The 21,065-nt window shown below is 46.7% G+C and overlaps 1 protein-coding gene across 3 annotated transcripts in view; it reads left to right on the plus strand.

Annotated features, from left to right (window-relative positions):
• Positions 1 to 21,065, plus strand: part of DENND2B (DENN domain containing 2B) — a 171,196-nt gene that overhangs the window by 42,989 nt on the left and 107,142 nt on the right. The window contains exon 3 of one of the 3 annotated variants that reach the window (XM_019975153.2): positions 1,315 to 1,403. The gene's annotated coding sequence lies outside the window, so the exon portion shown is untranslated. Of the gene's footprint in view, positions 1 to 1,314; positions 1,404 to 1,450; positions 1,752 to 1,944; positions 2,187 to 21,065 lie in introns of those variants that run through there. The other 2 variants (XM_070803709.1, XM_019975152.2) reach the window with 2 other exon arrangements.

Here is a 21,065-nt window from a genome sequence, read left to right on the forward strand (position 1 = left end):
GAAAACTTTCTTACTTGAGGCTCTGTGTCCTTTTCTGGTGGGCATACCTACTGCCCCAGGTTTTTGTCTGTGATGAAGAGCAGCTGAGATGAATGACATTCTTAGCTCAGTGCCTGATTTAAGGAGAATGCCTTCACACACATCTTTTCATGCTTATCCCAGACCTGTCACTTGCTCAGGGGAGGGGTTTTATGGGTAAAAGCTGGAAGGCTTGGTGACTTCCCAAGGGCATATGGCTGCCACGGAGCCCAGCACTGCCTGGTCTTCTGACCCTGGCTTTGTCTGGTGCCCTTGGAACTGCTCTACTTAGTACACAAAGAGAGCTGAGAGGCTTGGGTATTATTTCTAGATCAGATATCTTCTGGTTCTGTGACCTGGGGCAAGTTATTTAACCTCTCTTTTAGATTAAAAAAAAAATCTGTTAAATTAGTATGATTACAGGAATCCTAACTCCAGGTCTTTTGGGTTTGAGAGATGAGCCAAGATTTGTGAGAGTTTTTTTTGAAAATTGTAAGGTAATCTGTGCACCAGTATGTTTCACATCTCATAGAGGTTATCTCCGAGTCTTCAAGGCTGAAAGGATGATAATTGAGCCTATCTTATCATGACTCAGAAGGAGTCTTTATCTTCCCCAGGGAATCCAGCCTTGTATCTCATGACTGGCTGTCAAAAAAGTTGTTTGTAAGATCAGATGGCAGTGTACTTTAGAGGAAAGTACCAGGCTAGGGGGCAGCAGATTGATCTCTACTGTTAGTACTTCGACTGCCAAACTAACTTTGTTACTGTGGTCTAAACATTTGATCCCCTCGAGCCTCAGTTTTCCCATCTATGAAATGGTGATAATAATGGTGGTTCAGATGATAAAGAATCTGCCCACAATGCGGGAGACCTGGCTTCAATCCTTGGATAGGGAAGATGCCTGGAGAATGGAATGGAACCCACTCTGGTATTCTTGCCTGGAGAATTCTGTGGACAGAGGAGCCTGGTGGGCTACAGTCCACAGGATCTCAAAAGAGTTGGACACGACTGAGCGACTAACACAATATGACAATATGTTTCAAAAGGTTTTGAGGATCAAACAAGATAGATCCTGTAAAAGAATATTACACAATAGAAATATGTACCAGGGAATTAAACTTTGAGGACTTGTGGTTCCAGGCACTGTGCTAGCTCTTGGTCAGGACCGATACCATTTCTGACTTTGACAGCAGCTTGCAGAAAGCCCGGGCTTTCTGGATCTGTGTCGCATCTGCTGCTCTCTGGATTGCCCAGGATGCTTCCTGGTGCTGACTGAGCCTTTCCTCTCCATCGCAGGGAGATGAGAGGCTGCTTTGGCACCGGCGCTAGCAGCATGTGTCCCTGCACTGGTTGAAGTCGTCGCCCCAACCTGGGCAGGCAGCAAGGTAAGCAGAGGGGCCCGTCCAGGCGAGCTCCTGAGACGTGAGTGCATTTCCGCCTCAGCCCGCTGCCCGGAAAACCCCAAGTGCACAAACAAGTCAAGGCAGGGCATCTGGGTCCTCCCTACCCTCGCTCCAGGACCCAGAGGAAGGGCTGGCTTCCCCTCCAAGCGTTCAAGCTGACTCCCTCCCCTCCTCACCCCCCTCCCCAGCCTGGACTCTTCCAAGTTATAAAAAATGAGACACTGGAGGGGAACAAAACAAGTCCACTCACTGTCTTCTCCCTTCTCCCTTCTGAGCTGCTGAAGCCAGTTCCCAGGAGCAGCCCAGAGCCCTTGTCTGGCTGGAAGGGAGGTAGGAGGAGTGGAATGCGTGCGGAGCCCGAGCTGATCAAAAGACAGTGCTGTTCCGTGAAAGCCTCCCAGAACTGAGGGAGAGAGGGGGAGACCGCGGGGTTGGGGTGGGGGGGGGGGTGGGGGGAGGAGAGGGAGGGAGGGAGAGAGGGAGGGAGGGAGGGAGGCAGAGAGGGAGGGAGGGAGGGAGGGAGATCGGAGCAAGCGCCGGCGAGAACAGGGTCTCCATGACGACTGGCCTGGCCGGCCAGCAGTGCTCCGCTTATTTGGCTGGAAGGAGCGCCACGAAAGGTCAGAGGAAGGAGCTGTGGGAAGCTCGCAGCAGGTATCGGAGCCGGAGCGAGTGGATTTGGGGGCCCTGGGCTCCCTAATAGACTGTGGTGTGAGCCAGACTCTGCCGAGAATGGAGTGGGCAGGAAAGCACCGGGACTTTCAGGTAAGTCAGCTCCCGGCTGGGATTGTTTTTCCTCCTTTCCTGGCCGTAGTCTCGGGCTGTTTTCTGGGAGGCCGGCGAGTGTCTGTATGCTCTGCTCTGCTCAGGGTTTGGGGCTCAGGAATGATGTCATGCTCCAACAGTTGGATTCTATTAGCTTACGGAGGAGGGAAGCAGCCGGTTTTCTTGACTTTGCAAATCTAGCTGATCTCACTCTTGCTGAACCTGAGGTGTTCAGACTTCACTACAGGAATCATCATCTTACTTTTATTTAGCACAAAGGCTCAGGAAATTTTACGGGAAGAGTCTTTCATGTAGGGGAAAAAAAAAAGAATTATCATCACTCCTGCAATGTGTTTGTAGTTCTTACATGGAAACTCCAGTGTCTTTTGAGTGGCTGGGTTTGTTCTAGGGAACACTGTTGTCTTTTGGTGCTGCTATGTCTGACCTAATGAAAAAAATAAAAGCTAATTAACTCAGCTGGGAGCTGCAGTGAGCTCCAAGTCTCTCTGGGGTAGTTATTAGGAGAGAGGGGCTGTCCTACGGATGTCTGAACCAGGGTCAGTCTCTCTTCTCTCTCTGTCCCCCAGGTAGCCTGGTAAGAAGCAAGCTGTCCTCCTTTATTATTAATAAAATCCATCGCAGGTTTTCCTAAACAAATGTATGGGGTGGAGGCAGGGGGCGTCTGGAGAAGGGTGGGACCTGTCAAGGTTCCTTATCCCGGTATCTCTGAGTAGATTGCTGCTAAGAGCTGGCTTACCTGAGGAGACCTGAAGTACTGTGGTTTGCTGAATGGATTCCCTGGTTAACGTTTGAATCAAGTCTCAGGGCATGCGGTGTCTATGCCATGTACTCCTACACTGTAGTCCTGTGTTTCGGTAAAACTTATCCTGACCTAGAGGACCGGTGTGTGGTGAACTCAGTATGGCCTTGGAGAGGAGATCATTCCAGAAAGGCACTTGTATAGGTGTTGAGATCGCTAAGGTTGTCAGTGATCTCAGCAGGAGGTTTCATGCGGTGGACACTCCCTGCAGTGGAGACCCCTCAGGAGATGTGCTTCCGCTTCAGCCATGTTATGTCTTAAACTTACTCCTGGGCCTCAGGAGGCTCGGTGGCTGCTTTTGGTTTCCCTGTGGGATGAGGGAACAGCTGCGGTCCTAGCTCTTTGGTTTTTCTTCTTGAACTTTCTGAACAGAATGTCTTTTGTACTCTGGCACACAATGAGGGGGCCTTCTGATTAACTTCGGGTCAGCTTGCCAATGAAAGCACTGGCCGTGTCTCGAATTGGGCTCCCTGAACGTGTACATGAGTGCATCAGTGTTGTGGCCTGAGGCTCCACAAGGGTGAACTCAATGGCCCCGGACCTTGGATGGGCCACTTATAAAGTAGTGTTTCCTTTTATTCCATTCTAGGGCTCTTCTGCTTGGTTGACACCTTGATTAACTGGGGGGATGTGGCTTGGTGCTGTTGGCTGGGACTCAAGTCAGGGGATATGAAGAGGAGTCAGTGGGCCCTTCTGTGGGCAACACAAATCCAGGATCTCAGTTCTCCTCTATTTGTGTGGATGTAGTTGGGCAGCTCCTTCAATTTTACGTCCCTTGCTCATGTGAAGCAGAGAAGGCACTGGCGACCCACTCCAGTACTCTTGCCTGGAAAATCCCATGGACGGAGGAGCCTGGTAGGCTGCCGTCTATGGGGTTGCTAAGAGTCGGACACGACTGATGTGGCTTAGCAGCAGCAGCAGCTCATGTGAAGAGGGTCAGCAGATGCTCTTTCTTCTGGTATAGCAGAATGATAATAGCTTGGGGTTTAGGAGACTTGAATTGTGGCTAGGTCATGCTACTCACCATTCAGGTAGCCATTGGCAAGACTCTCAACTTCTACAACCTTCAGATTTATTGGCTGGTGAGATGGAAGTAATGATAATAGTTCCTCCACAGTAGTGTTGGGAGGAGCAAATGAAACAACTTCCACAGAAGAAATTTAAACCAGTCAAGATCTATATAATGTAAGATGTTATGAGTTGACCCTTGAAGAATGGTCTCTCTCTGTTCTGGAAAGTCACTTTGCTCTCTGTTCTGGTTATCCCATTTATAAAGGCCCCTCTTCTTTTTTGCATTTATAAATAAAAATGAGAAAAACCTTTGAAAACTTCAAGATGTTAAAGGAAGCATACAGGCAAGTTTAGTAAGAGTGATGTTCACTGTAGGCTTGGAGCCTCGTAAATGATCCTTGAGAGATGAAGCTTTCCTGGTGTCCCCTGATTGACGTGTTTTCGTTCAGAGGAGAGGGATTTCAAGAGACCCCTTGGCTTTTCCAGTGTCCCACAGCTAGCTGCCTGGCATTTACAGAGTCAGGTTTTAGGAGCTGGAAGGGAAGCTACTGGTTGCTAGGGCCCATTCCTCATCCTGTTAGGTTGTGCTGGGAAAACTGTTTCGAGGGAGCCCAGAGGCCTTCCTCCTCTGTCCTGGGTTTTAAAGGCAGGGTTCTAACTGGCAGGAAGAGTTATTGCTCTGAAAAGTCCTTGGGGGCTGGGCAGCTCTCTTAGGAACCTGTGGCTACAGCTTAGAGGGAAACCAGAAAGAAAGAAAGAAATGAGGAAGTGGGAATTCCAAGGGCAGAGATACTCGATATGCCCTGGGACTGTGCCAGGGAGCAGAATCGCAGGGGAGCGGGAAGCCTCTGGGCGAGGGCGTGCCAGCTCTGTCCTCGGGGACACCGGGAGGCTCCTGGGTACCAGGCAGGAACACAGAGGGGGCGCTGGTACCCCACCTGCAGCCGCAGCTCTTGTTGTAGGGCAGGGGCACCCCTGGCAGCCAGGCCCTGGAGTGGTGCCTAGGAAGAAGCCCCTGAACAGATTAAAAAAATAACAACAAACAAACAAAAACAACAGAGCCTTTTTTTCCAGGTGAGTCTTGTCACAGCAGCCTCTCTAGCCTGGGGGAAGCTGTCCACAGCTTAGCGCGGGTCTGCAGCTGTTTCCCGCTCCTTCAGTCCAGCTTCCCAGAGCTGAGTCACAAATTGGACCCCTCCATGTTCCTTAAGGATTAAAAAGGAACATTTCTGTTCTCGCTCTCTCTCTCCCACTTCTTCTACTACTCTTCCTGCGCTCTCCGGCCCTGGGCTCCTTCTGTCTACAAAATTAGAATTATCAGTAACTCGGGGAAGTTGAAACTTTGAAATACCCTGGAAGACCGACCAAGGCCATCCTCAGTTCTGCTGGCTCTGCCCTGTCCCTGGAATGAAGGGCTTGGGGGTACCGTTTGGAGTGGTGCCCTGACTCCAGATATCATGGCCATTCTGCTGGCCAGGAACTAGGAGGGGTGTGCCCCACTCCCCACCTCATGGGATTCAATGAACTATTTCCGGGAGACCCACTGGTCACCGGAGTGAGGTGGAGGGTCTGAGTCCTGGGCCTTCCAAAGCGCCTCCCTGTGGGCTCGTGGGACTGAGAGGCTGAGAGCATGTGGTCTGTTGCTTCTCTTAGCTGTTACCTGTCAGTGCCCTGGAGGCTCCTGATGTTTTGTGTGGGGCCCAGGAGGGTTTGCTGAGACAGCCAAGCAGAGGGAAAGCGTGTGGAGCCTGGAGGAGGCGTGTGGAGCCTGGAGGAGGCAGAGGGCAGGCAGCAGCCCCCAGGGCTTTGGCTTGTCTGCCTTCTGTGCCTCCACCTTCACTGGGGAGAACGGGCTGCGGGTGGTGGGAGGGCACATCTGCTGACAGATGAGTGAGTTCTTTGATTTAGAGGAACCATGGAAAGTGGAGAAGGGGCCAGGAGGGCATGAGAGAAGGGGAAAAAAATGACCATCTGGCATGGTCTGCAGAGATCGCTCTCTCTGTGGGAAAATATGCTTTAGTGAGTGGCTTCTTCTAGGGGTGGGGAGGGAGACCCTGTGCTCTGCTGGGGCGGAGGTGCTCTGTGCACCTGTCCCGGTAGGTGTTGGGGGTGAAATGCTGGGTAAGTCTGTCTAGGGAAAACATGCCAAGTGATATTGTCTGATAGAAAATATCGAGGTTGGGATGGAGGTCCAAGAGGAAGGGGGTATATGCATACATATAGCTGATTCACTCCACTGTACAGCAGAAACTAACACAACATTGTAAAGCGACTCTATTCCCAAAAAAAAAAAAAATCCAAGGTCTCTGTTTTTAGCCATAGGCCCTAGAAAGACTGGCCTGGGTGTGTGTTGAGCAGAGAGGAGGATGCCAAATGAGTCGAGACTACCTTATTGAAGGATTTCTCCAAAGATCCATTGTCTTATTTTTTTTGACCCTGGTAAACTGGTATACTGTTGTTGAGGGGGTGTGGAAATGATCACAGTACTCTTCTCATCTGAAAGCTGCACTGTCTATATCAAGGGTGAATTATATGCAATCAGGATATGAAGCCTTCTTAACCAAAGCTGACTTGTCCCTGAGAGTTTGTCATGAAACTACTTGTTTCTCAAAGATCCAGACTATATTTCTGTGTGACTTGTCGTCACTGAAGGGGATTTGTGTGTGAGTTGGCGGTTGGCTAATAGGAAACATCACAGTGAATGAAGGACTGTTTGACCTGGGTAAAATGAGATGGACATAGGGTTATGGAGACAAGCTCTGAAGCAGTAGGAAGACTACTGGAAGGAAACAGGAGAGAGGCCCTGTGAAGCGGACTGGGGAAAAGGTAGTTCTCAGGTGGTAGAGGGGGGACCTGGACTAACCTAGAAGGCCCTCACGACTTAGCAGAAGGCTGGTTTGCCCCCGGGGGGTCAAGGAGACAGCTTTGTGTAGGTCCTAACAGGCACTGGGAGGGCAGGAGTGGGTGGGGGTGGCTGGCACTGGGGTCGACACCCCTGTTCATTTGCTCTTGGACTCGGAGACATCCCTGGTCTCCACATGTTCTCTTGGTCTGTTCACTCATTTAGTCAGTGAGTCTAGAGGGTCTGGGCCAAGACCTGGGAAAGATATAAAAAAAAAAATCAAGTGTGAGATTTATCATACACACACACACACACACACACACACACACTGTGTTACATGATTTATTATGCTTATTTCCTCCCCAGTGTGAGCCTCTGTCCATGTGACTGAGAAGGAACACTGACCTACTAAAGTTTTAGGTTTTGATGGTAGGATTAATGACTAGCTCATGCTTTAGACTGGGCAAAAGGAAGAGGGTCCAACTCTTAGACTCTGATTTGAAGCACTATTTGAGTGATGGAAGAGAGCCAACTAAGGACTGGAAATAGGAGGAGGGTGAGGGTTCTAGGCCTGGGTGGCACTCTGGGAGTGTCGGACGACGGGGTATGTGTGCAGGGGGTGGGGAATGGGAAGAGGGAAATGGGAAAATTGGAAAGAAAACTACAAAGTCAGCTAGTTTCTAGAACTCTTTAGCTTTGTGTGCTCATTTGTGTCTTGGAACAGAGGCTCCCTTATTGAGTTCTAACAACTGAGTTTTATAGATTGCTTTTAAGTGAGTCAACCTGTACTGTGTATGTTCAACTCTCAGTGACTATTACGCGCCCAGTGAGGGTATGGTGCTGCCTTTGAGCAGCTCTGATGGAGCTATTTACATATAATACGAGAGTATCTTATAGGCAGTCTGGTGAAGTGACTAAGGGTTGGAACCCAGGGATCGTAAATAAATCTAGATTTAGAACTTGATATTACTATTTGTTATCTGTGTGACCTTGGGTAATTTATCTAATCTCTCTGAGCCTCAGTTTTCTGTGAGGCATCTGTAAAATGGATATACAGTAAGTCCCCTGTATATGAATGAATTCCATTCTGAGAGTGCATTTGTAAGCCCGATTTGTTCAAAGTCCAACAAAGTTAGCCTAGGTACTCAACTAACATAATTGGCTGCATAGTACCGCATGCTGCTGCTGCTGCTAAGTCACTTCAGTCGTGTCCGACTCTGGGCAACCCCGTAGACGGCAGCCCACCAGGCTCCCCCGTCCCCGGGATTCTCCAGGCAAGAACACTGAAGTGAGTTGCCATTTCCTTCTCCAATGGATGAAAGTGAAAGTGAAGCTGCTCAGTCGTGTCCAACCCTCAGCAACCCCCTTGACTGCAGCCCACCAGGCTCCTCTGTCCATGGGATTTTCCAGGCAAGAGTACTGGAGTGGGGTGCCATTGCCTTCTCTGATAGTACCGCATAGGTTTATATATATATATAAACCTATATTTATATAGGTTTATAGTACTTTTCACACAAATAATACATGAAAGACAAACAGAAAGTAAACATTTTTAATCTTACTGTATAGTACCTTGAAAAGTACAGTACAGTAGCTGGAATCCAGGGGCTGGCCTACAATTCCATCAGGTCTTCACAAGGACTTCAGTGAAGTCATCCTCTTGTAGATCTAGCTTGAAATAAATATACTGTACTAAGATATAAGCATCTGAATGCAGAGTTCCAAAGAATAGCAAGAAGAGATAAGAAAGCCTTCTTCAGTGATCAATGCAAAGAAATAGAGGAAAACAACAGAATGGGAAAGACTAGAGATCTTTTCAAGAAAATTAGAGATACCAAGGGAACATTTCATGCAAAGATGGGCTCAATAAGGGACAGAAATGATATGGACCTAACAGAAGCAGAAGATATTAAGAAGAGGTGGCAAGAATACACAGAAGAACTGTACAAAAAAGATCTTCACGACCCAGATAATCACGATGGTGTGATCACTCACCTAGAGCCAGACATCCTGGAATGTGATGTCAAGTGGGTCTTAGAAAGCATCACTACGAACAAAGCTAGTGGAGGTGATGGAATTCCAGTTGAGCTCTTTCAAATTCTGAAAGATGATGCCGTGAAAGTGCTGCACTCAATATGCCAGCAAATTTGGAAAACTCAGCAGTGGCCTCAGGACTGGAAAAGCTCAGTTTTCATTCCAATCCCAAAGAAAGGCAATGCCAAAGAACGCTCAAACTACTACACAATTGCACTCATCTCACATGCTAGTAAAGTAATGCTCAAAATTCTCCAAGCCAGGCTTCAGCAATACGTGAACCATGAACTTCCTAATGTTCAAGCTGGTTTTCGAAAAGGCAGAGGAACCAGAGATCAAATTGCCAACATCCGCTGGATCATAGAAAAAGCAAGAGAGTTCCAGAAAAACATCTATTTCTGCTTTATTGACTATGCCGAAGCCTTTGACTGTGTGGATCACAATAAACTGTGGAAAATTCTGAAAGAGATGGGAATACCAGACCATCTGACTTGCCTCTTGAGAAATCTGTATGCAGGTCAGGAAGCAACAGTTAGAACTGGACATGGAACAACAGACTGGTTCCAAATAGGAAAAGGAGTATATTGTCACCCTGCTTATTTAACTTATATGCAGAGTACATCGTGAGAAACGCTGGACTGGAAGAAGCACAAGCTGGAATCAAGATTGCCAGGAGAAATATCAATAACCTCAGATATGCAAATGACACCACCCTTATGGCAGAAAGTGAGGAGGAACTAAAAAGCCTCTTGATGAAAGTGAAAGTGGAGAGTGAAAAAGTTGGCTTAAAGTTCAACATTCAGAAAACGAAGATCATGGCATCTGGTCCCATCACTTCATGGCAAATAGATGGGGAAACAGTGGAAACAGTGTCAGACTTTATTTTTCTGGGCTCCAAAATCACTGCAGATGGTGACTGCGGCCATGAAATTAAAAGACGCTTACTCCTTGGAAGGAAAGTTATGACCAACCTAGATGGCATATTCAAAAGCAGAGACATTACTTTGCCAACAAAGGTCCGTCTAGTCAAGGCTGTGGTTTTTCCTGTAGTCATGTATGGATGTGAGAGTTGGACTGTGAAGAAGGCTGAGCGCTGAAGAATTGATGCTTTTGAACTGTGGTGTTGGAGAAGAAACTCTTGAGAGTCCCTTGGACTGCAAGGAAATCCAACCAGTCCATTGTGAAGGAGATCAGCCCTGGGATTTCTTTGGAAGGACTGATGCTAAAGCTGAAACTCCAATACTTTGGCCACCTCATGTGAAGAGTTGACTCATTGGAAAAGACTCTGATGCTGGGAGGGATTGGGGGCAGGAGGTGAAGGGGATGACAGAAGATGAGATGGCTGGATGGCATCGCTGACTCGATGGACGTGAGTCTCAGTGAACTCCGGGAGTTGGTGATGGACAGGGAGGCCTGGCATGCTGCGATTCATGGGGTCGCAAAGAGTTGGACAAGACTCAGCGACTGAACTGAACTGTACTCTACACAGTACTGTAAAGTATACAGAAGTATAACCACTTGTAAAGGATGCACACATGTGACAGTGAACACCAGACACGTGAACAAACTTATATGACTGGACATGTGAACGCACATTCCCATCTTCGAAAGTTTGCACCTTGAAGGTTTGTACATAGGGGACTTCCTGTAATGATAGTTCTTAGCTGGTTAGCGTTGTGGTGAGGATTGAATGAAATGATGCATGTAAAGCTCTCAGCCCAGTGCCTGGCCCACAGTAAATGTTCAACGCTTTCCATTATTATCATCAGTTTAGAGCAGCACTTTGAAGAGACTGTGGCTGGCATCTCTTAATCAGGTTGGGGTTACTGTGTTAGGAAAGTCAAATCAGATCCTTTTTTTTTTAGAAGGAGTGTAGACTTTGCATTTTCTTCCTCTTTCTGTCAAGACCTCAGGAGAGTTGCTGAAGTGATCCTCTTGACCCAGCTTCACAGGCTCAGCTTTATCCTTCTGAAGGAGGCTTACCTTCACAGCCAGAGGAGTCTAGAACTGCTTTTTTGCCCGCCCCTCTCCTATAGGCCAGCCCAGGTGGGACCTTGAGGTCCTCTTTAACCCAGCCCTGGAGGCCCTGTCCTATCTGCTGCCTCCAGTGCTCTGGACACTGGCTACCCTGGCACTGCTCACCTCTCTTCCGTGAATTCTCTGTGTCCTTCAAAACTCAGCTTAGAACACGGGCTTTGAGGCTGCCTCTGGAGGTTCACAGTCTGGCACTTCCTCTTCCTACCTGTGGACCCCTGCAGTTAACCTCTATAAAACCTTAGTGTCTTCATCCGTGAATTGGGAGTAATATTACCCATCCCAACGATCTGTTGCAGGAGTTAATTTGTATAAAGCACTTAGTTTCTGGCACACACATGCTCTCAGTAAGTGCTAACTGCTGCTGTTATTGGAGATCTCTCCCTCCTAGGAGCGTCTCTGGCTGCATGCAGCAGAAGAAAGAGCCCTGGCCTCGTAGTAAGCAGATCTGAGTGTTAGTCCTAGGCTTCGAAACTTCTTCTAGCAAGGGGGGATTGGGATTGGGTGTTTTCGTTGACATTCTTGACACATTCATGACTTGACACTTGAAATGCATCTTATCTTTCCAACTGGAGATTCCCTAAAGTCTTATGAAACTGAGTATAGTAGTTGATATATTTTATTTCCTCAAATTGACCTACATATGTAGTTTATGCTTTAAAACATATTTGAGTTAACTTTTTAAAAAAACCCCATCAGCTGGATTCTGGGAAACATTCCGAGTTGGTTCTTTTAACTTGGAGACTGGGAACGTGTTCTCAGCTGCACAGGGCTTGGTTGCAACAACTTGCGAAGAGGCTCTAGCTGTCAGTCAGCTAGAAGGTCTCCCAGGTCAGTAAGAAATAGAGGTGGTGGTTTCACTTAGTGCCTCTGGAACAATTTTGGTCATTAGATGTTTGGGGTACTCCTGTGCTGCAAAGACTTAGACCAGCTCTGTGAATAAATTCTGTCCACGCTGTTTCCCTCTGTCAGTGGAGAAAACTGGCAAGTGTTTTCTGATGGATCCTCTCTCCTGTAGATCCTGGAGTGAGCCGCTTGTGCTCAGAGACAAACCTGAGTGTTAGGGGAAGAGCCCTCCAATGAAAGAGTGATGTCCAGAGCCAGGTCAGGCTGTTGTGGTTCACATTCAGGCTCTGCTGCATCCCAGCTCGGTCACCGTGGGTAAGGCACTCAGCCTCCTAGGACCCAGTCCCTTGTCTGTAGAATGGATGTGGTAATAGTACTATTTTCATAGGGTCATGGTGAGGTCTAAATGTCAAGGGCTGAGAATAGCACCTCGTATCTAGCACTTCATGCAGTGTGAGCAATGACTGTTATATTTATTATTCTCTCGTAAGTCAAGCAGAGTTTGATTCTGAGTGCCTAGTCTCTCTGGTTTGTTCTGCTGAGAAATGTGAGGTGCTACCCACTTCCTCTATGTCTTGGACAGATATCTAGTATCAGCAGGGCAGTGACACGTGTCCCCTATCAGTGCATGGACTTCCCAGGTGGCGGTAGTGGTAAAGAACCCGCCTGCCAATGCAGGAGGCTTAAGAGACGTGGGTTTGATCCCTGGGTCAGGAAGATCCCCAGAAGGAGGGCATGGCGACCCACTCCAGTATTCTTGCCTGGAGAATCCTATGGACAAAGTAGTCCATAGGGCTGCAAAGAATCAGACACGATGGAGGTGACTTAGCACATGCGCTCATATCAGTGCATGGGTCATAGCTCCTTTACCTTGCTTTTGTAAAGAAATATGTAAGCTAGAGGGGGAATCTGGCTAAACAAAGGAGCATCTAGGTTGAAAGGGCCCTCTCTGACGAGTCATGCGTGTTCTGTAGCAGAGCCCTGGGTGAAAGAGTAAGATGGGAAGTGGGCTGAGGGAGAATGTAAATTCAGGGGCAGAGAGAGCTTGTGAGTGGTGAATATCCCCAGGCAGGTGGTTGCGGTTGAGACACTGAGTTGTAGGAGAGGCTCTTGGCACTTTGTCTTCCAGGAGACAGGTTGCCTCCCCAGCCCCAAGGTGACACTTGTCCCCGCACTGGACTCTGAGACCAGTCTCAGAGGAGCGGTGGGTTGGGTCCAGGAGGTTCTAACCTGTTCCTCACAAGAATGAGTAGTTCCAGTAGCTTGGTGCATCTTATCTACAAGTGTAATTATAAAGAGATTGCCTTTTTCAACGGCAAGAAATGGGAACTTTTGCTGCCAAATTTAGCAGCATGTTTTAAGTCCCTCAAATCTCCTTTGAGTGCTACCAAAGCTCTCAGCTTTGTTGTTATCTCTTGTTGAAACAGTCTGGGAAGGTCACATCAACAGTGCCAATTTATGGGCCTGCTGAACCCAGGCTGGCCTGGGGCAGAATGGGGAGTTCCTGGGAGTAGGTGCTTCACAAATTTTCCCTTTGAGTGAGGCTGTTTATAATTTAAGGTTCCTTTTGCTTCAGAAGACCAAACTGCGGATTAGGGTCAAACATCTTATTTCTTCCGCAGTCTTACTTCTGTAGGCTCCCAGAGGCAGGAACTCAAACTCTGCAGTAGCTCCCTATATACACTCAGGGGAAGCTCAGTCTTGATAGTATTTTCAGCTGCCTACACTATGCCCGACTCTCCTTACCGGAGGTAAGTTTTCTTGGTGCAGATTTTGTGCCAGACTTCCCTACCTCTTTTAGTTTATTGGCAATTTTTGACCTCCCGTGTGTTATGAAGGAGTGATTAAAAGAAGTGAAGACCAGAGGGCGTAGAAACCACACGTGAGGTTTCATACTCATTTGTAGAGATCTGAGAATAAGAAAGTCAGATGCATGTGTGCCTAGACTTTGTCTCTTGGCAAATGGATGCAAATAGGGAAAGGAAGTGAAAGAACCTGACTGACCCTGGCAACTCTCAAGAAGTGTGGTGTTTGAATGCGAAAGGAAAATACCTGGGATAGCTGAGTTGAACTTGGCAATGGCAGTGGCCTTGGTTTGCAGTCTGTGACTTGACTCACTCAGAGAAATGAGACTTTGGAATCCAGAAAGAGAGCCCTGGAGTTTATTTTCTTTGTTCCTCTCTCACCTCCAGATTTATTCACCACTTTGGCTTCAGACATAAATGGAAATGCCAGATAAATTGCTGTTTTTGAGATGGCTTGAGCAGCACTGTCCTCTCTGGGTCCGGGCTCTTTGGGTGGATCATCACTGCTACTCAGGGTAGGGTCACTGCTCAGATGTGCTGGGAGAGCCGGCTGTGAGGGTGCTAGTGGTAAGAAGGACTGTGGGTTCTCTTAACGCTGAATAAGTGCCCAAAGGGAAGTGGCAGGGGCCAAGTTAAAAAGAAAACAGTGAGGCACAGCTAGAAAATTGTGTTGTATTTAGACCTCATTAAATACAAATAGACAAGTTTCTTCTTGAAACCCACATCTGTTTGGTAAACCCAGGTGGGTTTTATATGCAATGCTACCCAGACTCCTTTTCACCTGAAAAATACCCAAGGTCAGATGTCTACATAGCTCTGCTAGAAAAAGTTGAGCCCTGGGAAGCTGTAGAAACTAAAGGATAAGACCGTGGAGTTGTGTGCATTCTACCATGATAAGAAAAGTTAGTGGAGGGAGAAGGCAAGCTGTGAAGATTGCAATACCTGTGACATAGTCCTGGCCAGCCATAGCAGTTAATGTCAGTGGGGGAGCTGGGATGGCTTTATCTGTTTGTGTTCCCTTAGAGTTTATTTCTCCTCAGCCTTTTCTCTTTTTAATTTGCAGTCTTTCCCTGAGATCCCATGGAGGGCAGGAAGGGTGTCCAAATGTGCCTCTCTTGTTTAGAAATGTTATTTATTCATTCATTCATTCAATATGTCTTTATTAAGTGTCCATCCTGTTCTTCGTTTCTTGGGCTTCCCTGATAGCTCAGTTGGTAAAGAATCCGCCTGCATTGCAGGAGACCCCAGTTCGATTCCTGGGTTGGGAAGATCCGCTGGAGAAGGGATAGGCTACCCACTCCAGTATTCTTGGGCTTCCCTTGTGGCTCAGCTGGTAAAGAATTCTCCTGCAATGTCAGAGACCTGAGCTTGATACCTGGGTTGGAAAATAGGGAAATGCCAGATAAATTGCTGTTTTTGAGATGGCTTGAGCAGCACCCGGCTCCTGGAGATTTCCATGGACTATTCCATGGGATCGCAAAGAGTCAGAGGCCACTGAGTGACTTTCACTTTCACTTTTATCCCGTTCTAGGCACCATTCTCTATGCTGCAGAAAGTGAAAAGTGAAAGTGAAGTTGCTCAGTCGTGTTAGACTCTTTGCGACCCCGTGGACTGTAGTCTACCAGGCTCCTCCGTTCATGGGATTCTCCAGGCAAGAACACTGGAGTGGGTTGCCATTTCCTTCTCCAGGGGATCTTCCCAACCTAGGTATCAAACCCAGGGATCGAACCTGGGTCTCCCGCATTGCAGGCAGATGCTTTAACCTCTGAGCCACCAGGGAAGCCCCTGTCTATGCTGCAAACGTAGAGATAACTACTGACACATCAAAGTCCTTGTGTGGTGGAGCTTTAAGTAGAGCAGGGGTAGGGGCAGGCAGTAAATAAGCAAACAAATCACAAATAAGATAAAGATAGTGATATGAGCTATGAAGGAAATAATGGTGATGTAAAAGAGAGGCACAGGAACTTGAGAACTATTTTCAAAAAAGAAGTTCGAGAAGGCCTCTCGGAGAAGATGACATTGAAGCTTCAAGGACAAGAAAAAGCTGTGAATGTGCAGATTTGGGGAAGGTACCTTCCTGGACATCCCTGGTGGCTCAGAGGTTAAAGTGTTTGCCTGCAATTTGGGAGACCCGGGTTCCACCCCTGGGTCGGAAAGATCGCCTGGAGAAGGAAATGGCAACCCACTCCAGTATTCTTGCCTGGAGAATCCCGTAGACGGAGGAGCCTGGTGGGCTACAACGACTGAGCGACTTCACTTTCTTTCACCTTCCTGGAAGAGAGAACAGTAGAGCAAAGTCTTTGGGGGTAGAAAAGAGGTCGGCTTGTTGAAAGAACAGAAGGAAAGTCGTCATTGTTAGAATTCAGGGGGCAAGTAGATTGGAAGTAGATGGTGGAGGCTAGTTCAAGTGCAGCCTTTTGGCCATGGTAAGGAGCTTGGAAAACTAGTATGAGGTGTCCATATTCTAGGTCTGTGGCGCAACTAGGGCTAAGTTGTCAAAATTTGAGAGGGATGATTGGCTGAGAGGAAGATTGAATTTGAAAAGAATCAAGAAAAAAAAAAAAACAAGGGGAAAGAGAAGGGCTCTGGAGTGGGGGTTGGCACATAGCTAATTAACTAAAGGAAGTTGAATAAATGCAACTCAATTCTGCATAGTTCTTGGGATCAAGCAATATGTTTTAAAGATCCCTGTAGATTTTAGATTTGTGGTGCATCATTAGCAGAATGCATGCTTACTTTCTTCTACGTATTGTGTTTTACTAGGCATTTTCACTTGCATCATTTTAGCAAATTCTCACGACGACTGTGAGTGAATTTGTTGATGCTCTGGTGTCTCCAGTTGAGGAACGTAGACTGGCGAACTTGCTTAAAATCCAGATCTAAGTCTGTACCATTCCAAAGGATGTGCTCTTTCTATGCCCTCTTATCTAAAACAGTTAATGAGCATTTTCCCCCTGAATTGTTCTGTGTTGTTTCCCATCCTGTTCTCCTTTCTATCCACTGGAAATTAGGATAAGATTTTGGATATTTGTGGGTTTCATCTTTTTCTGAAAGGTGTATCTGGTTGAATGTTGAGAATACCAGTCCATATCAAAAATTGGGCAGGGTAAGGGTGTGTGGCAAGACTTGGAAACAGATAGTCTGAATCACCTCTCTTTATCTGGTTAGGAGGAGTGATCATCTTTCTCATTAAACTCATTAACTACTTGTGGAGACAAGTAGTTAATTAAATGTTATATTATGATTCCCTCTCATTTTACAGTAAGAAGATAGAATTTGTTTTTGGAAGATTTAAGTAATATGTCAGTAAATTAGCATTTGTAAGTAAATTCTGATTTTTTAGTCCACAGGTCTCTTTTGGAGTCTTCAAGTTTGTTGGCAATGTTTGAGGAAAGAAATTTATTAGGCCATAACTTTCACTCGCTGGAAATGGAACATTGGCTAGTTTCTGTTGATAGATACTTCTTTTTTGTGGGACTGATCCTGTTTGGATTCTGTAAGTCAGGGGTTAGGGTTCTGAAATGAAAATGTACAGGGTGTATCAACTTCCAGTCCTTGGTGTTCATGAGATCTGTGTTCAGCCTTGGTCCGCCGGCTAGATGGAATGGTCTGTGAAAGGCAGAGAAGGTGAGATTGAATTTCAGGTTTAACATAGATTCCTGACACACAGAGGAATTTCTTTGGTAAGTAATGGGACTCTACTTTTCTGCTTGCCCTACCACTGTCTGTTTTAGACTATTTGGCTTCTGAAGGAAAAGCTCTGTGATTAGGAAAGACTCCTTGAGAGGGTGCTTTCATCTCCAGGACCTCTTCACTGAGTTTGCACTAGATGGTCACCACCATGAGCTGGGACACACAGATGATCTAGTGGATAACAGGAAAGAGCTTGGTTGAGGTCAGAACTTGAAGTGCTTGAACCCTCTGGAAATTGTTCTTCTGAAAGCAGGAAAGGAACATACCTGGAATTAGTTGGTAAAAAAGAATAAAGTGGTAAAGAACCCGGCTGCTAATACAGGAGATGTAAGAGATGTGGGTTTGATCCCTGGGTTGGGAAGATCCCCTGGAGGAGGGCATGGCAACCCACTCCAGTATTCTTGCGTGGAGAATCTCATGGATAGAGGAGACCAGTGGGCTACAGTCCATAGGGTCGCAAAGAGTTGGACGTGACTGAAGTGACTTAGCATGCATGGATGCACACAGGCATGCAAAGAAACCTATGAGACCACATGGAAGATAGAATTAGAGGGGGAAGAAACATGTCTGTCTTATTGGGTGTAACTGGAGAGCCTGATGGGCTGCAGTCCATGGGCTGCAAAGAGTCAGACATGACTGAGCACAGCACAGAGAGGTAATATTTTGGTCCCTCAAAATTCATTTAAAGGAGACTATAAGGGAAGTCTGGGTGGTAGGGAGGGAGGGTCTGACCTCCAGATGACAGAGTTCTCTAGGGCCTTTAGCAGTGGTTTTCAGACTTGAGCTGCTCCCAAACTCACCAAGGAAGCTTGTTTCCAGTTCAGTAGGTCTGAAGTGGGGCCTGAGAATTTGCATTTTTAACAGGTTTCTAAATTGCTGCTGCCACCACTGCCTGGGAGGCATTGCTTCCCAGGTTCAGCAGCTGAGAGTCTGATGTCGGTGAGAGGGCCAGATCTAAATAGGTGTGCCTTCCTTTCTAAACTTGGGCTTCCCTGGTGGCTCAGACGACCTGGGTTCGAGGCTTGGATCAGGAAGATGCCCTGAAGAAATAAATTGGCTACCCATTCCAATATAAGTGCCTGGAGAATACCATGGACAGAGGAGCCTAGTGGGCTGCAGTCCATGGGGGTCGCAAAGAGTCAGACATGACTAAACGGCTAACACTTCCACACTTCCACTTCCTTCATTTACTTGGAATTTCATGTCTATACTTTACAGTCTCCTGGGTCGCTAACCCCATAACATCAGCAAAGCCTGGTCAAGGTTCCTGTCCCCAGTCTCTAGAATTCTTCTTGCAATATCCCTGTCACCTCCACATGAGGTTTCCAGCTGTGTGCTCGTCTGTAAACAACTGTTGACTGATTTTTGGAGAATGCCCTTCTCGGGCACTCTTTTTGGGCAGGTGACCTTTATGCCAGGGTAAAGTCTCCCCTGCCCTTCAGCACGGCCTGCTGGCTGGCAGGACTGTTTTCAGGGACTGCAGGCAGGCTCTACACTGCCTGTGTTCTGTTGATTAGCCAAGTTTACACAGGACATGCCTGGGAGATTATCTCTTTAGCCCAGGAGTTGAATTTCAAGGGCAAAGTCCACAGTTGGCACCTGATAGGCTGAGAACACCTGGACAGGAGGATTTTACGTGGCTTTCACTCAGCCAGCCCTCTGTGCCTCTTCTTACAGAGGTCAGGTTTTCTGCTTGTTTGCTGCCCAGGCAGGTGACTTCAGAATGCTTCTCCCAGAGCCTCATGGTTTCAGGCATTGCCCCTTGCTATCTCTTCAAGGGCCTGCAGCTCTAGGTGAGACACTCGACTTAGTAAATAAACACGAGCTGCCTTCTCTTCTGTGGAGTTCTGTTCCCCTGGATTCCTTGTCTGTGCTTGCCTCTCCCCTGGAGGGAGGATCTTCATCTCTCTTGCATGGTCAGTGACTCTTCGATTTTCCCAGGACTTTTCTTTGTTTAGCTTGCCTCGTTATTCCAGGATTCTGTTTCGGTGTGGGAAGGGATGTTTAAAGGTTACCTGATTTTCCTCTGCCCAACCTTTGTCATATCGCTATAGACATGGAAGATGATGAATTTTGTAAGACGCTTTGGGATAGAGGAAGAAGGCTGCTGGTAGCCCTGAGCCCTGGTGCTGCCCTGAGGGTTGAAGAGGTCTGCTGAGCTGTAACCCATCCTTGGCATACTGATCGGGAACTCTGATCCAGTCCCAGGTGCAATAGGGTAGAAGTGGGAAAACTGAGCGCCCGAGGTGGCCGAGCTAGGACTGGACTCAGATCTCCACTGCTGCTGATTCAGGGCATTGCTGTCTATACAAGACAAGAACTGTGAAGTGTTAACATTTCAGATTAGCAAGCATGCACGAAAGTCTCTCTCAGCCTAATTTTTGTGTAAGATTTGTTTCCCCCTCCTTTTTTTGGTAGCAAAAGTAATATATTTATTCTAAAAACTTTTACAAAACAGAAAAATATATAAATCTGAATAGGAACCCATCCTTTAAACCCATGCACCAAAAAATATAATCATTGTTAACAGTTGAGTAACAATGGATTTTTTTCTACATTTGCATATACACTTATTTCATCTTTCAAAAAACGATGATACTGTAATAAAAATAAAAAGCATTGATGACAGTGTGGAGAAAGTTAGAACCCTTATATATTACTGGTGAGAATGTAAATGGTGTAGTTGTCAAGGGACTGAATTCTTTTGGTTCCTCAAAAAGCAAAAACTTGCCTAATGACCTAGCAATTCCTCCCAGGTATAAACCCAACAGAAATGAAAACAGAAACTCAGGTACTTTATGCCAGTGTTTGTATCAGCATTATTCACTGCCTCAAAGGTAGAAACAACCATGTTCATCCACACATTAATGAATGAACAAAATGTGGTATATCCATACAGTGGAATATTAATCAGCCATGAGAGGCGTGGAATTCTGATACATGCTACAACATGGATGAACCTGTAAAACACTGTGCTGCTGCTGCTGCTGCCAAGTCACATCAGTGGTGTCCAACTCTGTGCGACCCCATAGACGGCAGCCCACCAGGCTCCTCTGTCCCTGGGATTCTCCAGGCAAGAACACTGGAGTGAGTTGCCATTTCCTTCTCCAATGCATGAAAGTGAAAGTGAAGTCGCTCAGTCGTGTCCCACTCTTAGCGACCCCATGGACTGCAGCCTACCAGGCTCCTCCGTCCATGGGATTTCCCAGGCAAGAGTACTGGAATGGGGTGCCATTGCCTTCTCTGAAACACCGTGCTAGGTGAAATAAATCAAGATATAATAGGACAGATATTGTATGAGTCTGTATATATAAAATACCTATAATAGGCAAATTAATAGAGACCAAAAGCAGATTGGAGGTGGAGAATTGGGAGGTGTTGCTTAGTGGTTACAGCGTTTCTGTTTGAGAGAGTTTTGAAAGAGTTTTGGAAATGGTGGTGATGGTTGCACAATGCTGTGGTTTAATTAATACCACTGAATTTTAAACTTCAAAAATGCTTAAAATGGCAAATGTTACATATATTTTAACCCAATAAAAATGGTTGAAATTTCCTCTCTTGATAATTTACCTAGGCTATTTTTTTCCATGTCTGTACATTAATTTTAATAGCAGTGCTGTGTTTCTTCAGGTGGATGTATCATAATTTATTTAACCAAACCTCTGTTGATGGACATTTGAGTTATTTCCAGTTTTTCCTATTATAAACAGTGCTGCAATAAACAGCTGAATATAGCTGACTTTGCCCCGGTGGGCTAGTATTTGTATTACCCTAAGCAAAATTCCTGGAAGGGA

This window comes from Bos indicus, chromosome 15, assembly GCF_029378745.1.
Source record: "Bos indicus isolate NIAB-ARS_2022 breed Sahiwal x Tharparkar chromosome 15, NIAB-ARS_B.indTharparkar_mat_pri_1.0, whole genome shotgun sequence".
In the NCBI taxonomy this organism is placed as follows: domain Eukaryota; kingdom Metazoa; phylum Chordata; class Mammalia; order Artiodactyla; family Bovidae; genus Bos; species Bos indicus.